Consider the following 21,697-nt stretch of genomic DNA (forward strand, 5'->3'; position numbering starts at 1 on the left):
CCCCGGCAGGGAGGTGAGTGAGTTCCTTGAACGCCACTTCTCAGATGAGCACCCATGTTCATCTCCGCGGGGTCGGGTCCCAGCCTGAGATTGGCTGAGGAAGAATTTGAACCCACTCTATCTTGATGCCAGAATCTGAGCTCAAGAATTTCTAAACAACCGGTGGGCCTGGGTGGCTCCGTTGTTATGCATCTGCCTCCAGCTCAGGTCATGATCCTGGGGTCCTGGGATCGAGCCCCACATCCGGCTCCTTGCTTGGCGGGAAGCCTGCTTTCCCTCTCTCATTCCCCTTGCTGTCTTCTCTCTCTCAAATAAATAAATAAAATCTTTAAAAAAAAAAAAAAAAAAAAAGAATTTCGGGGCACCTGGGTGGCTCAGTGGGTTAAAGCCTCTGCCTTCAGCTCAGGTCATGATCCCAGGGTCCTGGGATCGAGCCCCGCATCAGGCTCTCTGCTCGGCAGGGAGCCTGCTTCCTCCTCTCTCTCTCTCTCTCTCTGCCTGTCTGCCTGTCTCTCTCTGCTTACTTGTGATCTCTGTCAAATGAATAAATAAAATCTTCAAAAAAAAATTTTTCTAAATAACACCTAGTCTACCTCTCTCATCCAAGAAGCAGAATGTAGTCCCTCTCCTAGAGAAAAGCACACCTCACTGACAGGCCAGCCAGCAGCTGCTCTCCTGCTCCTCAGGGAAGGAATCAAGTAGCTCCGGAGAGGATTCCAAGGGAAGCCACAAGAGCCATGAGGAGACCCCTTGGACTCTCCTCCCTGCTCCGAGGGAGAAACCAGCAAGAACCTTCCCATTTTGTGCCCAGCCCTTGACCGGGAGTTTCCTGGGGGGAGGCCTGGCTCCTGCACGGGGGAGGCACTGGGGACCCTAGAGCAGAGACATCTGGTCAGCTGTGCTTGCTGCGGGTGAAGGTCCATTCTCGGGGGAAGAGGGCTCCATGGAATGAACTAGATTGTATGCATGGTAGGGGAAGGAAGGAGTAAAACTGGCTGAGCCCGTGAGCTGGGGAAGCCTTGAAAACTATGCTCCAAGCCACTGCCTTTTCTTATCTGCTCCGTGGGAGCAAATCATCACTACTCACACTGCGTGAGGTGGTTTCCCCTTAGCTGCTTCGCTGCACTGGGGGTCCCAAGAAGAGCCCCCTCAGTTTTCATTACTAGGGCATGGAAGCTTTTCTTTTCACCTAGGAAAATGTCATGCAAGTGGTAAACATTTGCAGATACGTAGAAATACGCGTGACCGTGTTACAGACGGGCAGAGAGAAGGAATAGAAGAACCACACACTCTAGCTCCCAGCGGAAGCCTCTGATGACCACGCACGCATGCCGGGCCGTTCACCTGGTGCCCTGAAAATGAAAGAATGAGAACTAAGGCAAGATGATTTCCTGGACTCCTACTTGGCAGCTTGTACTGAGCACCTGTCTCGTGCAGCGTCCCGGTGATGCAATGAGGCAGGACCCATGTGCCCCATTTTCCAGGTACTCAGGAAGGCGGTGGCCGTGAGAAGAACCACCAAGACCCCAAGGATCAGGTGGGCTAAGGACCTGACAGCAGGAAACCGCTGACTGGAACCTCACTGGGACTCCAAGCTTCTGGGCAATGAGGCTGCATCTCACACCACTCCTGCCTGTCCTCACCCCCAAAGATTATACCAGAACGCATCCCTCAACAAGATACCCTATGTGAACCCTGAGTTCCACAGTCTCCCCGAGGTAGACAGGGTGTCTTCCTTCTACAACCGTCGATACGCACTTGGATTCAGAATTCACAGGAGAAAATTCATCCCATTCATCCATGTACAATACATTCCTGCTTACCTTTCTGTTGTGAGAACAAAACACCATCGCAGGGGACTGATTCCTGAGAGTGGTGCAGAGGTCCCCTTGCTACAGCATAAAAGCACACCATCGTATAACCTTGGCATCTTAGCCTAACTCTCAACTGACCGCATGTGGTTTGAACAAACAGATGCTTTCCCAGTAGGAAAGAACACAATGCCCCCAGAGATGCTAAACCTGGGCCATGTTTACTTTTGATCATCTCCGTGTATAGGGCTGCGTGATCTGCCCACTGGGCTCTATTTTCTACCTAAGGGATTGTTACCCTGAGTTGCTGGGGCTCTGAGTTCCTTATCCCCACACAGTGGTCTCAAGTCATAAATTTCAAGCAGCTATTAACTTGGCCAGACAGATTTTTAAGACTCCTATGGACAGCATACAATTAACCATCTCCTCTCAGCTGGAAAATCAGCTCAATGGCCATTCAAGTTCATGTCCAAACTCCTTTACATTAAGAAACGCTTAGAAAGGTTCCTTGAGTCTCAGAACTAGGATCTCTTTGAAACTAGAGAGACAGGAAGAAGTCCAAATGGGAAATAGAATTGGCCATGAGGAGGAAGCCCTACCCCAGTGTAATATAGGCACGTGAACTAGAATTTTTTAAAACTCCATTCTTTCAGAAGACTCAGAAAGAAGGAAAGCAATGCTCCAAAAGGGGTCAGTGTTCTCGCCTAGCTAGTTCCTATCCTTTTGTCTGGTTCATCCTGTCATGGCTGGGAAACTCTCTTAGCCCCTACGGGCTGCTGTAACCGAACAGCCCAATAACAGAAATCCATATCTCATACTTCTCAGGGCTGGGAATTTCAAGATCAAAGCTCCAGCGAATTCTGTGTCTGGTGAGAGTCCACTTTCTGGTTCATAGATGCTGTTTTTTTGCTGTGCCCCCATAGGGCAGACGGGGGCTAGGGAGCTTCTGGGTCTCTTTTACAAGGGCACTAATTCTCTTCATGAGGACTTCACCCTCATGACCTAGTCACCTCCCAAAGTCCCCAGCTCTTAAAACCATCTCCTTCATATGTTCGGACTTCAACGTATGGATTGGGGAAGGGGGTGGGGGTTGGGCGGTGGCAGCGGGGCGGGATGCGGGGAGGGACACAAGCATTCAGTCGGTAAAGAAGAAACATCAATACCCATGTAACCAGGAGAGCAGCTCTAATGAGATGACTTCATTAGTGGACATCATTATTTTAACCATAGTCAAAAACTTCAGCGTGTCGAGAATTAAAAAGGAAAAGTATCCTAAAATAATACAATAAAACAAAGCATACTGGGATTTTCTCTGATTAAGGCGGCATTCTCAACCCTCTAAAAATCCAAAACCAACATGAGATTGCTGATTTCTCTCCTTCTGCCTGGAAATGACAACATTCACCATGAGACCTAACTTTAAAGATCTCCAAAGGGAAAATAAAAAATTGCTAAATCTTGAAATTCCAGGAGAACCCATTCTGGGTCTTGAACTTGGACCTTGTATGGGACATCTATTTAAATGCAGATTATAACTTTCTACCTGGGGTTCCTAATCTGTTTTGCCACCAAATCAGATAGGGACACCTTTCCCCAAAGTGGAGCCCAGGCTACACTTGAGTTCGGTTCTCCCTTTCTGCCGCCTCCCTTCCTGGCTGGGTCTCTCTTCATGATGACCGCTCCAGTGCGCCTACTTTCCTCCTGCCTGGGGCCCAGCTGTTCAGGAACAAGTGCCTGACAGGGGTGTGAGGAGACGATGAGCAGGGGCTGCGGGACATGAAGAAGAGCAAAACACTTGTAAAGTCTGGAAGCAGTTAGACCAGAGTTGTCTTTCTGTCTGCAAATGGGAATCAAAGTTATTATTTATACTGTTGTTCAGCTACATTTCAACTGAAGCTGTATCAAAGCCTAGTTAATTTATAGCAGAGCCACTAAGTGAAAAGATATATTCCGAATTCCAAACAAAGTTACAAAGGTAGGCTTGGGAAATAGTCTGTTCTTGAGTTGGAAATTACACGTCTTTACGAAGAGACCATGAAGACTGGATCCAATGATTTAACTCCTTTCTCAAGACTTTTGGTTCTTACTGATCGAGCTTGCCTTTAAACCCAGATAGCTCATTTTCGTCCCATAAAAACCATTACCAATTGGATTTTGAAATTAAAATCTTCAGGAATTTCCTGTTGACCCTGTCGAATTTCATTTGGTTTATCTAGATCGACTACCAACTCTCACATCATTCTGAATTTTTATTGGTGAAGCTCTGTACATGAGTTATCCCTTCCAATTACTAATCAACCCATTTAATAAGCATTTCATTGATTTGTTATTGATGAAAATGTCGAGTGGGACAGTGGCAAAGTAGAATCCAAATGATCTTCCTCTGGACATTTTCCGTCATCTTAACTCCGACTTGGTAGGGAACTGTTGAAACATGCTTATAGGAGATGGCCAGCTTGGGCACAAGGACAAGTCAGCCGCCTATCCGTCTCAAATCCCTCCGGTTTTTGATGCCATCCTGCCGTGAGTACCACCCAGTTTCGGTGTTAGAGCTTCGTGAGCTGAGACCCGACACCTGGTTTTTTTCTTCCATCACACCTTCTAATAAAGGACTCACAAAAAGGGTATTTAAATTAGCACCTACCGAATCTGCATTTAGTGAAAATACCTTTTGAAATACTAGATGACGATATAGGACTTCAAATAATTCTATTTCTCAAAACCAAACATGAGCTTTACAAAAACACGTATGAAGTGCTGCTGAAACCCCTAGTCTCATTCTCCAAGCCAGCTGGGGAGGGGGAGGGGGGTCACAAGATGCCCTTCGTTCTCCTCCTTAGGGACACTGTGGGGCAAAGCTAAGAAACTCAAAGTTACTTTTAAGTGTAGTAATTTCGACTCTGGCAATCAAATCTTGTTCTGGGGAGGAGAGAACGCCTCATACCAGGAGATGCGTTGTAGATAAGCCTTCTAGAACTGGCAGCACCCACAGTAAAAATGGTTGGGCTTCTCAACAAACCTGTTACATTCAATGTGACAAAACAGGGCACTATCAGATCACGAGCTGTCCAGTCCCAGCAAGCCCGCCCCCCCCATGGTGGCAATGGCGGGGCCACAACCGTGGTGGGGTGGGGGATGGATCTGTCAATGCAATCAGTCGTCTAACAGTCTCGGAGGCCACCTGGGTTCCTCGTGAAGGCACACAAAGACAATGGTTTCCACCACTGAATGGAAGAATGAACAAGAGAAGGAAGGAAGGATGGTGACCTCTAGCGCATATCCCACCTGGCTTACCGTGTGCCAGGTATATTCTGAGTACTTTGTGTCATGGGAAAAGGCACTACGATGTCCATTTTACTTGTGAGGACACTGGGGCAGCAGAGAGTTAAGTCACATGGCCAAAGTCAGGTGGCTGGTAAATATCAGAGATGGGATTTGTACCCAGAAGATCTGGTTCCAAACCCTCCCTTTGAGTTCTACAGCCTCTGGAGCCGAGGGAGGAAAGCAGGATGGAACAGAGCTGCTACATCACTCCAAGTTCAAGTCCTTCAAGGGAGGGCTGATGGGAACACTCGGAGAGAACGGCTTGCTTCGGTCCCCGCTAGATTTCAAGGTCCTTGAATAGTCCACGCCACTGGTGTCTCTATCTGTCTCTATCCTTTGCCCTGTATCCCACTCCCACACTTGACCTTGGTATCTTCTGCCCCACCTACTCCCACGGCAGCTTCTCCGCCCCCCCCCCCCATATCACCAATTACAAGGAGGCTGGCAGCATTGACAAGCCATCTGTTTTTAATTAAACTACACACACTCACACCTCTTTCTTGGTCATTTCCTAAGAGGTGGGAGGGAGAGATGGGGGTCTGGGGAGGTTTTGAAAAGCATTCTTTCCACCTCATAGCGCCCTTTCCTCCCCTCTAAGAGCCCCCGCCCCAGGGGATGTTCCACTGGGTGAGGGGCTAGGGCTTTCCACAGTGACTAGGCAGAGGGACAGGAGAGAAAGAGGGAGGGAAAGGGGGGAGGAGGGGCAGGAGGGAGGGCGGGCACTGGAGGGGGAGGGAGGGGAGGAAAGAGGAGGGGGAGGGGAGGGGAAGGTGGAGGAAGGGGAGGAGAAAGGGGGGGAGGGGGAGAAGAGGGAGGAGGAAGAGGTTTGCCTCTCAAAGATGCTTTTCCCATGGAAATGCGCTGTGGCTGGTGCCCATTAGCATCCCTAATGCATAATAAGGATTCAGCCTATTGTCATGCAAATTAATTCAGATGACAACACTCTCTCCTCGACAACATGCCCGGGCACGGGGAAGTTTCTCACACTGCCTCTGCCAATGCTAACTGGTGGTCTCCACCCTCTTCATTAATTATTTTACCCCCTTCGCTCCTGCAAGGTTTGTTTTTGGCTATGACCCCCTCCCTTCACTCCCCAGCTGCTGCTGGCTACTTTTCATTCTAGAGCGCTTGAGAACACCCCATAAGCAAAATACAACAAAAGGAAAGTAAATAACAACTAGAGGACAATCCGCATTTCAGAGTCCTGAAAAGGAAGGGTCTGCTTGAAGAGGGAGGTGGGGTTATTTCCAGGCATCCAATGAGCAAAGGCCCCTTTATTCCCTTGTCCCTTTTGGGGAAGACTACCTAAGCAGTATCTCTTTGTCCTGCTGGTCATTTGGGGCCTGATAAGATGGATTCCTTCTGAGCGTGACGACAAAGGGGCTGAGTCATTCTTGCCCTTGTCTTCCTGCCAACCTCTTACTCCAGGCCACGAACCCAGTGCTTCCCACTTGTCCACATCTGCAGGCTTCCGGCTAGCGCTGCACTGGGCTGAGACCAGGTCTTGCTCGGGAGGGAATTCTCTGTCAAAAGAAAGAGTAAACATGGGATGGCTTGGACCAAGCCAGGGAGCGAGAGCAGTTGCAGCCCCTTTGCGCTGCCGGGGTGGGCTCAGCAAACCCCCTTCCATCTCCTGCCCGCTTGAACGTCCAGGCAGGCATGTCATACCCTGACCCCTCTCCTGGCCTGATGATTTCTCCCTAAAGTGAAGATCTGGCCTCACCCTTACTTCCAGAACTATCCCTTCTTGTTCTACACACAGCAGAGCAGACCAGCTGTACCCCTGTTAGGGAATCTGAGGACCAAGCCAAGTTCGGATGGTCTCCCTTTGCTGCATGATCTCAGGCAGAAGATCATACCCTTTGTGGGTCTCGGCTGACTCCTCTCTAAAATGGGAGTAACAAAAATACTTGCCTAGTAGGGCTGTTATGAGGATAAACTCACAATACAAGCAAAGCACTGGAAACAATGCCTGGGACACTGTGAGCCTTCCTCATTAAGAGTTACTTAGCATCGGGGCGCCTGGGTGGCTCAGTGGGTTAAGACTCTGCCTTTGGCTCAGGTCCTGGTCTCAAGGTCCTGGGATTGAACCCCGTGTTGGGCCCTCTGCTCAGCAGGGAGCCTGCTTTCCCCCATCACCTGCCCCCCAGCCTGCCTCTCTGCCTACTCTGTGTCAAATAAATAAAATCTTTAAAAAATGTAGTTAGCACCAGTAATTTTCCCAGACTTTTTCCTTCTTTTGGTTTATCTAGCTAACTCTCTTTCCAACTCAGCCGAGTTCACTCCCCTACCTCTTGCTTCTAACCCTCTGAGCAGCCCTGTTCCAGTTTTTGTTGCCGTCTAAGACATTTTATGACAATAAAACTCCTAATTAGGCAAAGCGTTGCCGACAAAGAGAGCATGTGACCCAGGGACTACCTTTGTCCCCTGAAAATCCTGACATTTCTACCATGCATCTGAGTAAATGGGGTAAGGAAAGATGGGGAGAGAAAGATATTCTAGAAATTAACTTTAGCTTAAACATTATCTGAACAACAGACAGGCTTTGTAGCCGGACACAAATTATATGCAAATCACATGCAAATCTGAATGTAAATACTTTGGGCCCAGGGAGAAAATCCTTGAGGAGACATTCCCATTCCCTTGTCCCCTGCTTCTCAAGCTGCACTTTGTGTTCTGATTGGTTAGTTTGGAATTCATCATAAAGATTCAAAGGTGCATATAATTTTCCAAATGGGTTCAAGTCACCTGTTTGGCAAGGGTCAGAGGCTAAAGAGACCTTGAGAAGCAGACATTCTTGCATGAACTTCTTCTGTGGAAGGGAGTGTTCTGTCCACCCACCCCTTGCTCCCAACTCCTCCGCCCCCCACAGGCCCAGCCAAGAAAAAGTATAAACATCAAGGACAAGGTCAAGAGCCAGCACAACTACAACCCTTTTGAGGGCTCTTGGTTGGGCAGGGAAGGGCCCCTGAGGGTTTTGGACCCTCAAAATAGCCAGAAATCACGTGTGTTTCCTGAGTGAGTTCATGTTCCCATTCCAGGGGACGGCTGTGTCATGGTTCTGCTTTCCTCCATCCTCCTCCTACTTCCTGCTTCCTCACTCCAGGGTGATGATCATGCCTCGTACAGAGAGAGAACAGAAGCTGTCCCACTGAAGGCACAGACTCACCAGCACCTTACCTGTCCTTTCCTCCCCTAGTGCTCCGAGGATACGTTGCTCCTTCTCCTACAAACCAATTGCTCTGAGTCCTCCTGGGGACCTGGCGTCCTCGTTAGACTCCTCTCTGAGACCCTCTCAAATTCCCCTTTCCTTCTTGTGCTTGTTCTCCAGCATTCAAACATCAAACTGATAAAGACATTCAATGGATGGCCTCTGTCACACACTTAGAATCTTGCCTCTTGTGTAACGAGTGTGCCTAAGAGTTTGCTATAGATGTTCAGTGAAAATCTGGTCCAGCTCATTAGTGTCAGGGACATGGATCCCAAAACAATGAGATTCATTTCTTTGTCCCAAAGCAGCACTGTCTAGTAGAGCGTTCTGGGGTGATGGAAATGCTCTGTAGCTGTGCTGTACGACATGGTAGCCACCAGGCCCACGTGGGGCTGTTGAGCTCTAGAAATGGGGCTGGTGCAGCCAAGGAGCTGAATTTTAAAATTTTATTTTGATGAAATTCACACAGACACACCAGGTCAGCAGCTACTGTTTTAGATAACGTAGCTCTACACGAGGCCAAAATTTAAAGGATTGATAGCATCCAGTGTGGCCGAGAGTGCGGGAAGACAGGGGCCCCCATACACGGTGAGTGTATCAGCAACTGTGGCCTTTTGTAGGACTGCGCGGCCCTACCTGTCTGCTCAAGTGGGCACTTCTCAAGGTTGCAGAATCCAGGCTAACAAGAACTCACGTAAGGGCACAGAGAGCTAAGAATAAGGAATGTGTAATTTGCAAGTGTATGTGCTTGTTTCCAATTTTTCACTCTTGCACAGTACGACATAATAAACATCCTGGCTTGTCTGTAAACAGACGATAATCACCGTACAGAGAGTTATTGAGAGAATAGGAGCTACTTTATCTTAAGAGCCTAACATGGGTTCCAAAGCAGATGCTTAATAAATGGTTAGTTTTATTAATTAATCATCATCATCACAGGGGTAACATTGGTAGGGTCAGAATTGGACTCAAAGCCTTGCAAGTGGGTTCCTAAAGCTTCCTGGGTTTCTGGGTAAGCAAAACTCAAGGGGTGGAGGCTGGCTGAGTGGAAGAAGTTGCCAAAGGAAAAATATGTGTGAGAGAGAGAGGCGTCAGTCCAAGAGGGGCATACCCAGATTCAGAGCCCATCCCTCACACCCCTCCACGATAAACTTCTATTTCTCTGCGTGATGGAAACTGAGCAGACACCAGAGTCCCAATGACCTGTGTTGAAATTCCAGCTTTTCCCTTTAAAAGCTCTGTGTCCCTGGGCAAGTTAGCAAACTCCTCTGAACCTTGGTTTACTTACCTGTGGTTTACTTACCTGTCAGCCAGCTGTCAGATCCCTACTGAACTGTGAATAGCCCAGAAAGAACTCCTGTGTTATAGGATGGATTGTGTCTTCCTCAAAATGCACGAGTTCAAGTCTTAAGCCCCCATACCTCAGAATGACTGCATTTGGAAACAGGTCTTCAGAGACATAATTAAGTTAAAATGAGGTACGTGGCTGGGGTCCTTATAAGAAAAAGAGATTAGAACACAGACACTTACAAAGGAAAGGCCATGTGAAGACATGTGGAGATGATTATTTACAAGCCAAGGGGAGAGGTCTTCAAAGAAATCACCCTGCCGACACCTTGATCTTGGACTTCTAGCTTCTGTTGGGTAAGCCCTCCCACCTGTGCTGTTGGGGCGGCCCGAGAAAATGAATAATGAATGAATGGATCCTCCCAGAGTATTTTATTTTACTCTATTTTATTTTCAGAGATCATGTTTGATTTGAGTTTTATTTTCCTTGTTTGTTCCAAGTTTTTATTTGAATTCTGATGAGTTAACATATAGGGTAGTACTGGTCTCAGGGGTAGGATTTAATGACTCACCACTTGTAGACAATTACATACACTTACTCTTACCTCCAGTGCTCAACACAAGGGTTCTCCTTCATACTCATCCCCTTTCACCCCCTCCCCTGCCCACCTCCCTCCATCAACTTAGTTAAGAGTCTCCTACAGCTTGCTTCCCTCTCCTTTCCCCCACCCCTCCCGCTATGTTCATCTGTTTTATTTCTTAAATTCCACATACGAGTGAAATCATATGGTATTCTTCTTTCTCTGACTGACTTATTTCACTTAGTATGATACAATCTAGCTCCATCCACCTTGTTGCAAAAGGCAAGGTTTCATTCTTTTTGGTGGTTGGGCAATATTCCTTATACATATAGGCCACATCTTCTTTGTCCTTTCATTAGTTGATGGACATCTGGGCTCTTTCCGTAATGCGGCCATAGTTGATAATGCTGCTGCCAACATCAGGGTGCATGTGCCCCTTCAAATCAGTACTTTTGTGTCTTTGGGGTAAATATCTAATAGAACAATTGCTGGTTTGTAGGGTCGCTCTATTTTTAACTCTTTGCGGAACCCCCATGTTGTTTTCCCCAGAATGGCTGCCCCAGTTTGCATTCCCACCAACGGTATAAGAGGGTTCCCCTTTCTCTACATCCTCCCCAATACCTGTTGTTTCTTGTGTTGTTAATTTTAGCCATTTTGACAGGTGTGAGGTGGTACCTCACCATGGGTTTGCTCCCAGAGTGTTTTAAAGTTTCGCAGTAACTTCTAGAACACCTTTGAGGTCTACAAGAGTCAGTCTCTAAGGGGAAAACTCTTGCCACACTACAAGCAGTAGAAGAAACATACTTGGCCTGTTCCTGTCATGTACAAAGCTGCCTCCATTCCGGGACTATTTCCCTCTACTGCTTCTTGTGCTCTGAGCACAGTGTGTGGAGTCTGAGAACTTCTCCTGGGAATGTTCCGTCAGATGTGAAGGCGGTAGGAAAGATAAGGGGAGATATCTGAGCCACAGTGTGTATGCCCTTGAAATTCCTCTTGCCCAAGACCTTATTTGGTTCAGTGCCTCAGCATTGCTTCCACCAGTCCAAAACAGGACTCAGTAGGTCAGGGAGCCGAGTGCGACAGGATCAACACAATCATTAGGTCTCTTCGACAACATCCTCTAACCGTGTGTGTCACCCTTTCTCTTTCTGGGCCCCCTTCTTCCTCACTCTCTGTCCCACACACTCCCTCTCTATCCTTCCTCATCCCTATCCACATCTCTCGTTTTGTCCCCATGTTGTCCTTTTTCTACCACCGTCATTCCTCCCTCCCTCTGTTCCTTTTAGAATCTTTGGTGGAAAGAGGTTGGAATTATGGAAGACGACCAAGACTTGGTCTAGAGGTTTGCTTCCCTTGGTGGGGATAAACAGTCCTGATCTCTCTTTGTAGGGGTCCCTAAGCTTAGAGACATCCCACGGCTTCCCTGGATCCCATAATGGACTTCATTCAACTGGGTTGTCTTCCCCACCCCTTTCCAGGAATGCAATAACCAGGGAAAGAAATCTTGATCCTGAATTCATTTCCACAAGCCCTTCTATGACCAGAATGTGCTTTTCCCCAGGCCAGTCTCCTGTAGGGTCCCTCTTGTTGCTACTTCCCCTGCACGTTCTACCACCATTTTGTGGGTAGAGAAGTGCAAACAAGCGCACCCATCTCATGCCTGCCCTTAGCTCCAGGAGAACGTAGAGTCCTGTGAAGACCTAACAAACACAGAAGGAAAGCAAGGAACCATGGAACCAAGCTCATTTCTTCCCACTTGTTGCCTGGATCTCGTTTAGACCAGAATGAGTTTCCCGTGGTCACATGCCTACTTTCCCAGACGACTTGAGCCCCTTGAACTCTGTTCTTTTCACTGGGGCTCCCTCATGCCTTGGGCCATCAAAAGAGACACATGGTTGGCTCCTCTGGCCATCTTCCATATGACTTCATTTGCAAAGTCCAGGGAAAAGGACAAGCCCAGGCACGGCATTCGGTTCCCTTATCAATGTGGGGGATGGTAGGGGGAGGCTGACGGGGCAGAACAAGGCAAGACAACCCCAAAGGCAGCCCTTCCATCAGAGGACTCCTGCTTTTGATTTTGCAGCTTGCACAAAAGATCTCACCACGCCTGCCAATCGCCCCAGCAAGGGGGTGGGGGTGGGGGTGGGGTGACTGGTGCTGGGGGGTGCAGGGCGGGGAGGAGAGGAAAGCCAAGGCATCATTCAAGCTGCCTGTCTTGGCCCGTCATTCCCGGTCTGTGCGTGGACTGTGCTTCTCTGTTCTCATAACTCACTTCCCCCGAGGTGTCACGGTGTGAAGGGACAAGGCAAGTTTCCTCATGGTTTCTCTAATCCTCCCGTGTCAAGTAACATATGCATCGCTCCCCTACCCTCAACACGGTCTTGGCAGGTCCTCCACCAACATCTGTTGCCTGAGGTCTGCCCCATACAAGCTTCCCCTTCATCAGTTGACAGGGCCAGTAGGTAAAGCCCTGGTCTTCCTTCCCCTTCTGCCAGCTCGCAGCTTGGGGTCCCTGGGCCCAGCCCTGGAACCATCAAACAAGGCCAGGAGGCGGAGGCCGTCCCAGGGGTGCCTCCCAAAGCCATCTCCCGCCCCAGCCCCCACCCGAACGCCGCCCGGGTGACCTCCTCGACAATACCAGTAATTTGTCTTGGAGACCCGCCATACCTACAGCAAACACAGGAAGGATTAGAACACAACATATGCCGCACAGCAACAGAAACATGTGAAGGTCCTTCCTGGGCCTGGAGGATTACTGAGGGGGAGGAGAGGCAGAGACAGAAAGCAAGACCGAGGAATGTCCAATCAGAGAAACGCCGCGTGTTCCTCCAGAATGGAAAGGAAATGGATGCCTCAGAACTGGGTGTGTTGAGGTCAAATCTGATAGGGGCTTTGAGCTGCAGCCGCTTTAAAGCTCATTGGTGACAGATGTGGACTTTCGCCAAGTCAACCACAAAATAGGATCAAAGGAAGTTGAAAAACAACAACTGGAGTTGCCTCGCTGAAGCCACTGCTGCCCTCGGAATGCTCGCCCGGAGGACCGACCAGGAAGTGCAGGAGAGACCAGCGCAACATCAAAATGAAATGCGGGTGGAGGGGACACAAAAAAACACCAAAGATCCAGAAACCGGTGTGATCCCTCCAGGGTGGGAGGGAACAATCAGGAAACATGCACCAGGCTGCCCTCGAGGGACACCTAGAACCAGTGCTGTTACTGTTGAGAGCAGATCTCTTCACCTGCATTCAAGGAAAGAGTGGCTGAGTAATAATTACTGCATTTTAGAAGTGAAAGGGACAGGGAAGTGAAGTGGGTTTCAGATGACTCTCTTTGAGGTCAGAGTAATTAAGTTCTAATCTGGGTGTTGCCGCATCATGGCTGTGTGACCCTGAGAAAGTCACTTAACCTCTCTGGGTTTCGTTCTCTCATCCGTAAACAGGGTGGATAACACTATTTATCTTAAAGGGCTGTAAGGATTCAAGATGCGTACTGCTGGAAACAGTGCGTGGCAAGTGTAAAAACTCGAGACGTGAACGACTATTCTGACATACATTTGGAAGAATAAATTTACATTCTCTAGAATGTCCACCTGAGGGAAGACAGGATCAAAAGCACTGTATGTGTGTGTGTGTTTTCACAGTTATGAATTCCAAGAGTCCTTATCACGTGACAGTAATTTGCACATGAAAATTGTGTTGTACAAACACATGTAAATTTCAAATTCCTTGTTCCTCACCTTTAAAGCCGGGCTCCACAACCCCACCAGTGAAGGTCAAAGACAACTAAAATAACAAAAATAATTGCCTTGAGAAGAGAAGCATGCTTCGAAACACATGGGCTAGCACTTTCTAATTGTGGTCGTGTTCTAACCTGCTCTTTAGCCAGTGAGGATAGTTAGAAACATTAACCCCTACTTAGTTACCTAGCTGCCTTGCCACCAAGGGAGTACCACCCCGTCTATCCCTCCCAAGCCTTCCGAATCAGCTTCTCGCCTGTGTTCTCACACAGTCCGAAGACCTGGAGCTCTCCGGTCCCTGCAGCCCAGCTCCACGTGGATCAGCTGCCCAGGGGTCAGGCTTCATAATGCTGCAGCCCTGTGGGAAAGGGGATACGCAAGCATCACTAATTCTGGGGCAAAGCCTCTTTACACATCCACCCACAAATGTGCCCAGCTGTGGCAGGGGAGCTGGGGGTCCTTTCGTGCCACCCCTCACCCCTTAACCATTCCTCTCCGAGGAGCTTCCTGCAGTGAAGCAGCTGATACCTCCTCCAGGGGCCCATCTCCAAGGCCGGCTGCGTGCTGCCCGCGTAATAATCGCCGAGTTTGGGGCGCACCCCACACTCCAGGTCTTAATGATGGGGGGACGTGGACAGAATATCCCGACAAAGGAAATTTCTCAGCAAACAGTGGAACAGAATTTCACTGAATGAATGAGATAGCGTTCCGGTTTTTAGATCTCCCCAAAGACCGCTATGCAAGACGTCCCCAACGGACAGGCGTTGCAAATAGGTTTCATCGCCTCTCGGCAACCGACCCCGACCGCTGGGGGCTGGATTCCTGAACCGTGCTGCACTGGGCGATTGTGAAACCATAAACAGACCCTAAGTTCGCTGTGATTGGTCAGCAGTGTGCACCGCGTGCGCGGGAGGAGCTTAACAGTGATTGGTCAGCAATGTCCGCAGCCCATGTTGGCCCTGGGTAGGGTTCCTTGGATGCTGTAAAACTCCTCGTGTTTTCATGTGACTGTTCCAAGGAGTCCTTGAATCGTTTCTTAAAATTCCTAGGCCTTCATTTCCATTTTCTTAGGACATAGAAGGGAGAGGGGGAAGGAAGAGTTAATTTTTTTTTTTTAATGTTTGAATGAACTGGTATTTATATATGTGAAAGCAGGCATGGAAATCCCCCTCTCAAATACCAGATCTAATCCTAGAGGGTTCAGTAAAAGTTGATTTCTGCAACTGTAGCGGACTTCATTTTCTGCCGCCCTGAAATAAATATATCAGTAAGCTTGACTCTCCAGCCACCTACCTACCCACCGGCATTGTGGTATCACCACGTGACTCTGACACCTGGAGCTTGAAAGTGGTGCAGGAGCTCACAGGGCAAGCAGGGAAATTCACTGCAGACAATGTGAAAGGTAAGGCAAGGGTAGGGTAGGTGACATATGAACTTATAGGGACGGAAATCGGTCAAAACCCATCTCTGGATAATGCCTTTTCTCTCTTCCTCTCTCTTTCTCTCTCTCCCTCTCTCCTACTTTGGAGGTCTCCTTGTCCATCTTTAAGAGACCCACCAGAAGAAATAGGAGCACATAACCCTGTAATATAGTCCAGGGTCCCTTCTGCAAGGAAGCAAGGAAGAAGGGAGAGATTCTAAAACCATGAATGAACCCAGATGTTGGAAGTGAAGTCAGATAGCATTGACTTTACTTGAAAATAACTGTTTGTTCCTCCTGATCTGAATTTTAAGATTAGCTTTTACTGTCCTAATAAAAAGGACAGAGGTAACGAGAACGTAATTTCTTCTTCTTCTTCTTCTTCTTTTTTTTTTTTTTTTTTTTTTTTTTTGCCTTGATTACAAATATGATGCCTGGAGCTGCAGGAGCTCTTTTGTGACCATGAGGCAACATCCATGAGGGCAAAAGGCCAAGGGGTGGAGCTAAGGAAGCTGTAGAAAGGCAGATGGAAGCAAAAAGAAGAATGAAGTTGAGACTATCTGCCAACCAACTCTGCACTACCATCCCTTAGGTTTCCTTGTGAGGCAATTAAATGATTTTTCTCTTTAAACTGCTGTTATTAAAGTTTTTATTATTCACAATTCAATGTATTTCCATACAACTACTGACCTTACTGCTACACATTGGTACTTTACAGGCATTGGACCCATACTGATTTCCAGAACTGCCTTACACTGGGACCTTAAAAAAAAATAGAATAAAATAAAATAAAAGATAAAGTGTCAGGTGGTCACAAAGAGAAAGAAAGTGAGTCCTGGCAGCCAGGATCAATGGGGGTTGGGGATGCCAGGAAGAGGCCTGTAAGGAGAGGAAGGCCAGAATTTCCATCGGATTGACTTTTCTCACACATTCTGGAGGATGAGAAAATAGGTTAGGCCATCGGCCAACCCTTTCTAAATACGGCATTTCCCAAAGCTGTGCCCTAGGTTTCGACACCTTTTGAGGCTTGAGTCAGGGCGAGCACCCATCTGTACACACACTCGCCTCCCACCTGCAGCTTAGCCAGTAAGCAGAGTGGGGCTGAGTCAGCTCCCCACACCTGCGCTAGTAATTTCGGGGGCTTCCAGCCTGCCTTTTTGCTGTGTACGACTCACAAGAACAACACAGAAAACTGCTACTGCTGTAGATTTCAGTGCCCTGGTACTCAAAGGCAGTATCATTGTGCACCATTATTTTTTCCAACAAAGCCCAGAAACAGTCACCAAAGCAATTAGGAAGGGCTCCACCTGGGCTAAGAAAACCTCTTCTTTCCAAACAGCTAGATATTACTCATTTGCCTTGAGAAGACCAGCAAAGAATGTAAATGGCATCTCCTCACATCCTGATTGATCGGATGAAAACCATATGTAGACCATCCTGCCTGCCTCCTCTTCTCCTATGTGTTACAAGAAACAACTCAGAGGGAGGCGGGGTAGGACGGCAAAGAGAGGGGGCACCTCTGTAGCCTCTGCTCTGTGTCTGACCCTGGGCTGGTAGATACCTTCCAATGTTTTATCTTATTTAATCCTCCTAAGAATTTCAGAAGCTAGGGGATTTTGTCCCCTTTTCATGGATAAGCAGGGAAGGCTTGGAGAGAACAGGTGATTTTTTTCCGGAGACGCACAGCTAAGTATGTGTGGCAGAGAGCCTCCGTGTTCATCCATATTTCTGTGGCTCTCTCCATTTCCCAAGCTTTCTTGCCATTGTGTTGAACACAAGCCAATGCATACCACTTCTCAGCTGGACCCCTAAGCCATCTCGCATATATGCTTGCTCCTACAATTAGAAGTAAAAGATTCCAAGATGGCAGAACAACCAACTAAAAGGTTGGTTTTTAAGTTTCTTTAAGATCTCCCATTTTAAAGAGGGACCATGATATACTAATCCATGGAGTAATGGAGGAAACTTTCACTCAACTGTCTCCAAATATTACATAGGTCCATGTCCTATACAGGCACACAAGTGAAACTGCCCCAAAATGAGATCAGAAGGATTGTATAAGGACATGAAGGCATATTATGAACTCCCTGAGGCACAGATTTCCGTGTCGAACCTCTTTATCTAACTTCATACTCAGACATCATAGAATCCCGAAAACGCATGTTGCATCTAATTAAGGGCAGTCTCATGCTGGGCTTGAACTTGATGTAAGAACCCTTAGTAAATTCCTCCTAAGGTTCATGTCTCAGTTTCTTCCTTTCTTTGGTGTTCATGAAATAAAGGCTCCCCTTCTCAAGTGTCCTTAGGCATATGCAGATGCTCAGTCAGTCTGAAAGGAAGGACCCCAAGAAGCCATGACATCATTGGTAGAAATTATTTAAAGAGCCTCATGCAGGTACAATTTCAGTATGCTCTGACTCTTCAGGTATATATTCCAGGTAGGGCTAAGCTCTGAGAAGCCAAACCAGTGATTATACCAAGCAGATCAACTTTTATTAAGAAGCTGTCAAAGAGAAGTAGGTGGCCCGATGGATTAGTGGGGGGAGGGGGGAGGGGGGAGGGAGGGGTAGAGGCCACTGGAGAAAAGCAACAAAGATTTAGAGGATTTTGTATCCTTGGTCCTCCTTCTCATTATATAGCATCTCCTGTGGTATGTGACTGTTGATAAATATTCATTGAAGGCGGAATGGACCTAATGTCATGCAAATCACATGCAAAGCAACATGTAAATTGGAGGCATTATGCGAAGTCAATAGGTGAGGTACTATGCATATTCACAGTACAGGACAACAGCACAGAAAGACCTAGAAGAGGCCTTTAATACTAGCAGGGGACCTTCCATTCCAAAAGGAATCCCATAGTCAAAGAGAGAACACTGCTGCCAAAGAATGTCACCAAGCATGAAGCCAGGGACCAGGAGGCCTAAGGGAGAGAAGGAGGAGAATGCGGGTCGCTGTCTGCGCTCTCCGTCCCTGTCCAGGCTGTATTCAAGGCACGTTCCCCTTCATCGTCTTCCCATACCGATCAGTCCCGATACTGATTGATTTGGTCAAATGCACTGAGTGACAGGAGGCGGTCTGACCTGCTTGCCCATGAGCCACGCTGCTCGGGACGGTTCCTTCGAGCCTGCTCGCAAAAGAGCAGGGGACACCGAGCGGCCCGTGAGGCTGGTCACTTTGAACTGGCTGGCACCCCAGGGAAGACGTTCACAGGCCTTTGTGTCCCCTGAAAGTTCTCTTCCCGTGAGCATCACACAACGCCTGCACGTTTGGGACGCGTTTGCACGGCCCTGCAGAAGGGCATGAAGTACAGAGACGTGCCCAGAGACACCCCGATGCGCACTTTTTTGTGCGTCCGCGCAAGTCCTCGGGGAGCTGTAGGAAAGTTGACCATCACGCCTGCTCTGGGCTCCAGGAGGTCACGGGCTGTTTCTGATTGGAGCCCTCTGCTGTGTTTGCTTTCTGTGCCCCCACAGACCTCCTGACACGACTGGAGGACATGGAAATAAGTCAGGGGTGACCCTTCTGGTGACCCAGAGCCTCGCCAGCCAGCTCCTGATTGCAACCTTCTGGCTTTTCTGAGGCCAGAGCGGCGGCAGAGCTGGGAGCGGGAAGCATGCTCGGAGGCCCCGTGGCCTCTGTGCCTCTCGCCACATGTGGGCCAGCCCGGGGATGGGGGGGGGGGGGGTGGAGCTGCCGAGGGGAGGAGCAGAGGCAGCAGCCAACTTCCGCCTGCCCAGCAGGCATGGATTCCTCCTCGTGGGGCTACCAACACCCTCCTGTCCCCAGGATTACCCTCTCACCAAGCTAGGACCCGCTGGCTTTGGTTCCTCAGTGCAGACCCTTACACGCACTGGGACACCCGTCAGAGACGTCCGGCCTTCCCATCCGTGCTCCTCTGACACCCGGTCGGAGAACCTAGTCCGAGGGACATAAGAAAAAACAGACACGTTTTTGCAGACACAGCTCCCACGCTGTGAGGGGAACACACACACACACACACACACACACACACACACACACACACACACACCTCTGCATATGGCATAGTCAGCACAGTCCTGGTCACCTGGGCCATGTGGCTTTTTCAAAAAGGATCCCACCTTTGACCATGGACACCAAGAATCAAAGCGATTCCCTGATTTCTGTCGCTGTATGCCTGGGACTACCTGTCCAGCACAGGCGAGGACATCTCATGGACTCTGAGATTGCTAAGTACCCCCACCTAATTGTTTCTTTTTCTTTTCTTTTCTTTTCTTTTCTTTTCTTTTCTTTTCTTTTCTTTTCTTTTCTTTTCTTTTTTTCTTTCTTTCTTTCTTTCTTTCTTTCTTTCTTTCTTTCTTAAGATTTTATTTATTCTTCTGAGAGAGAGAGAGACAGAGAGAGCACAAGCAGGTGGAGGGGCAGGGGGAGAGGGAGAAGCAGAGTCCCTGCTGAGCAGGGAGGCTGAAGTAGGGTTTGATCGATCCCAAGACCCTGGGATCATGACCTGAGCCCAAGGCAGATGCTTAACCGCCTGAGCCACCCAAGTGCCCCCTCACTGCCTCTTTTGACACATGAGAGACCTGAGACCCAACAAGAAGAAGTGACCCAGTCAGAGTTCGTCTTGCCGCTGGGTCTTGGGGACGGTGGGACTTGAATTCCAGTGTCTGACCTCTCCGTCTGGTGCCCTTCCCACCACACACATTCCCAGACCACTGGCCAATGTCCAGCGCCTCCAGCCGCTGCTGCTTCCACAAACCCTCCCCCTCAGAGCCCCTCCCCCCGATACAGCGTTCTCACAGGTGGATTTATAGCAAACAGATCCTAGATCAATGCAATGATGTCCTAAAGAGCGTTTAGAGTCGGAAGCAGAGGAGAAAGGAGCACCGGAACTGGGAAGCCAAACACACCGCGTTTGTTCTCCCCAGTCCTGCCGGCTCTCCAGAAGGGTCGCAGGATCCTCGCTAGACCTCCAGGGGCCAGGAGGCCAGGCCCCATCCAGCATCTTCTGATGCAGGCCAACCACCACCCCTCCCCCTGCTTCTCCAATCCACATTCAAACAAATCCTATCTTCTGGAAAATTTGCTCTCCAAACTCCAAGGTCCTTTTCGGTTTAAGGAGCTGCAGGACAACTAGTATGGAAAGGTGAAAGTTGCTGGAAGGAAGTCAGCCTCGATAAGCCAGCCTTCAGAGGGGTGTCCACCCCGCTCCTGCCTCCCTCTGGGGGAATCAGCGGGACTGTCCCCTACCAGCCTCGCCACAGAAGAAAACGGTTCGCCTAACCCCGGCTGCTTATCTACACATTAAAGCCACACTCTGTCGGGGTGATCCAAGCTTAACACGTGACCTGCCTTTATTTTTCTCTTCCCTTTGCCCAAATGGCCGTGCGTTTCCTTTTTTATTTAAAAACATAGTTTGCCTTCATTTATTTTTAAGGCTTCAGAACCAAGTCCGTGTCGCATTTTCAGAAATCAGACGCCAAATTATCCTCCGTATCCCTTTCCAATCCGAATGCGTGCCTTGCCTTTAAAACCTGGACCCTCTGACTGTGCATGTGTCTGCAGAAGCACTGTTCACTCAGACCCACATTATCGAGGGGCTGCAGGGTAACCCGTTCCCCGGAGCCCAGGACCCCCCGCTACCAAGTCTCGGCAGGATTAGGTCATTCGGGTTTCCGAGGTATGTTGTCCTTGAGGAAAGGAACTTGTAACCTTTTTAGTCCTGCGTAGTTTATTGGAAAAAGATCTTTTCCTTTAGCCCCAGCTTAGAAGGCTGAGCTGGTGCACATGGTGCCAACTTCAAGCTCCTCAGTTATTCATTCATTCATCCATCCATTCATTCATTCAATCAACCAATAGAGTGAGCAGATAAACATGACCCCTGACTTCACAGAGCACACAACGTAGTCGGGAAGACAGACAATAATCAAACGTCCAGACTGATGGCATGTAGTGGCCGAGGAACTACGGTTTGCAGTGCAGTGTGTAGTGGCACAAGGTGAGTCTGAGAAGTGGGCAAGGGCTGGTTCCTTACGACTGGGAAGGGTTCTGTGTTAAACCTAAGAACTGGGGAGGGGGAAATGTCACAGGTCTGGCCCCCTCCCTTCTCCTGCCCCCATGCTGTTCCAGAAGGGACACACCCTTCTGGTTTGAGTTAAAATTTTACTCCCATCCACACTAAAAGTCTTTGCCCCAAACCAGAGAGGGTTCTTCATGTCATAACACCCCAACAGCCCCTGACACCACATGCCCCACATGAAGAAGACAGAGTGGGTGTTCAAAGTCTGCGGATCAAGCACGGGAAGGCTGCAAAGACTTGGGGGCCCCCAGCCTGCCCCGGAATTTCAG

General features: G+C 48.8%; 1 long non-coding RNA gene across 3 annotated transcripts; it reads right to left on the reverse strand.

Annotated features, from left to right (window-relative positions):
- Positions 1-4,047: 4,047 nt before the first annotated feature.
- On the reverse strand, positions 4,048-14,414 carry LOC309852163. Of its 3 annotated transcripts, XR_014305109.1 has the most exons (5): positions 14,217-14,414; positions 13,949-13,994; positions 9,650-9,840; positions 6,441-6,658; positions 4,048-4,412 (listed from the first exon to the last, which is right to left on the reverse strand). It is a non-coding gene; the product is annotated as an uncharacterized lncRNA (long non-coding RNA). The 3 variants fall into 3 exon arrangements; XR_014305110.1 differs by having other exon boundaries at positions 6,441-9,840; XR_014305111.1 differs by having other exon boundaries at positions 6,441-9,840; positions 14,205-14,414.
- Positions 14,415-21,697: the final 7,283 nt, after the last annotated feature.

This window comes from Mustela nivalis, assembly GCF_964662115.1.
Source record: "Mustela nivalis genome assembly, chromosome: 17".
Classification (NCBI taxonomy): domain Eukaryota; kingdom Metazoa; phylum Chordata; class Mammalia; order Carnivora; family Mustelidae; genus Mustela; species Mustela nivalis.